This window comes from Sinocyclocheilus grahami, unplaced genomic scaffold (assembly GCF_001515645.1).
Source record: "Sinocyclocheilus grahami isolate Dianchi unplaced genomic scaffold, SAMN03320097.WGS_v1.1 scaffold476.1, whole genome shotgun sequence".
Lineage (NCBI taxonomy): Eukaryota > Metazoa > Chordata > Actinopteri > Cypriniformes > Cyprinidae > Sinocyclocheilus > Sinocyclocheilus grahami.
The window spans coordinates 312,580-314,800 of NW_015505655.1; the positions used below are offsets into that span (position 1 = coordinate 312,580).

At 33.6% G+C, this 2,221-nt stretch overlaps 1 pseudogene; it reads right to left on the minus strand.

The window, feature by feature from the left end:
* LOC107553623 (cytochrome P450 2K3-like) overlaps positions 1 to 2,221 on the minus strand; it is an 18,295-nt pseudogene that overhangs the window by 3,499 nt on the left and 12,575 nt on the right.

The window sequence follows — 2,221 nt, forward strand, 5'->3', positions numbered from 1 at the left end:
GTCTTCAGGATTACTAGAAACTTCCAGGCAGGTGTTTTGGAGCTGATTGGAGCTACTCTCTGCAGGACAGTTTGACACATGTGGTCTAGTGCATGTTAACGTGGAAAAACAATGGAAAGGCAGCACAGTTGAATGCAAAACCTTTTTAAAATGGGTTAAACTTATTTTGTCATTCCACTGCCCTGCCTCTCGTGTTTTTAAACGCAAAATGCATTCTGCGTGAATGGTTACTAAAGCTGTTTTAAAAATATCATGTTGTTTTTATGGTTTATGGCGTTGGGTTGTCATGATGACAATGTTTGAAATTTGGACATAACTTGAACAGAAAATCATGTTAACACATGTTGTGTGGCTGTACTATTGAAATAGAAAGTTTTTTAATATTATGCCTCAGTGTTCAGTGTTTGATGTAAACTGCTCACCAGCTCTGATATCTCTTTGATATCGAGTGCTAGGTTATTCATGATTAGTTTCAAATTCTTGAGCCATGGACCCAAGAAAGGAAACATGTTGTAATGCTGGAGAACAAAAATGTATGCCATTATAAACCTCTTAATTATCTCTATTCTCACCGAATATATTGAAATAACATGTGAACCTGCACGGATGCTGTTCCACTCAGCCTGACGCTCTCATTGGCTCGATCCACCATACACCGTAGCTGAGGGTCTGTATACTCGAACCTGCGTCCATACACAATGGAAGAGATGACACTTGAGGCAGCGTAGTTCCTACAAAAGAACAGGCCGTAGTGTTCAGTACATCTGTCTACATTGCTGTATTTATCTCCATGTGTTTTTCAAGGAGACTTTTGTAACTTTGTTACTGTCTCTTTAAGATAAATCATGTGTTGTTGCATCTTTCATTGGTAAAAGCATTGGCTGAATTAATAAATGTACTTTACCTTCAAACTTCTCAAATTCTTCTAGTAAATGGCATGTTTACTCTATGATTTTCTCCTCTATCTTTTTCTTTCCCATCCCGAAGTCTCGTAAGTTGGTGAGAGCAAACCGTCTCATCTCTCTCCAACTCTCTCCATTGGCAAATATAATACCTACAAAGATGTTTCATTTCTAAAATTCATCTTACAGATATCATATATTCCTGTGGTGCTAGCGATGGTTTGATTCCCAGGAAATGCTTGAACTGATCAAAATGAAGACCTTGTAAGCGATGCAAGTCATTTTGGATAAAAGTGTCTACAAAATGCATAAATGTAAATCATATGCAAGAGCATATACAGTGGCTTTGGGCACCTAAGCCACAATTAAAATTGTATATATATATTTGCATTATATAACAAAACACCATGGTATTAAAATACATTTTAAAAATGAGTACTTTTCAATGAAAACATTTCACAAAATTAAAACAATATTTTCTTGAAAATATAGACACGTCTTGGAAACTTTTACTTTCAGAACTGAATCCATGCATCCATTAAAAAGAGACCTGGTTAAAAATACTTTAAAAAGTGGTTCAGAAAAGTGGAGTTGGTTCTGAGAAAAGATCGAGCATCACTTCAGCACATGCCACTTTGTTTTTGTACCTAATCTATGTGAAATGTGAATAACAGACTATTATAAGTGTGACTTAAAACCTGTACCGGTGTATGTAACTTTGTATCCTTGTATGTAACTCATATGCTAATAAGTATAAAGAATCCGTTAAGTACATATAGGCCACTCAGCAGACTGGGGTGATCTTACCATGCCCTTTAGTTAAATCATGGAACAGTGGCGTGATTTCTCTGTCTCCAAATTCATCTGCATGATTAATAAGGGCTTGCTTCACTGTTTTGTAGCCAGCTAGCACAACCACTTTCTTTGGACCAAAGTAGACTGTGAAAACTGGGCCGAACTGCTTTGCCATCTGATTAAGATTGAAAGAGATGTTATAGGCAGTTATGTATGGAGGACCAAACCTGCAGAAATTAAAAATAAATAAAATATATGGATAAATAAATAAATAACAGGAAAATAAATAAAGAAATACATTTATAAAAACAAATATAGTTAATTTGTAATGAAATTTAACCCTGAATTTATTTATTACTTTTTTCCTTTATGTATTTTTCCTTTATGTATTATATTATTTTATGTATTTATTTTTTATATTTATTTTTATTCTTTTTAACTTTTATTTACTTATTCTCTCATTTATTCTCATATTTAATTAATTTATTTATTTTTCAATGTATTTATTCATGTCTTTATTTTTT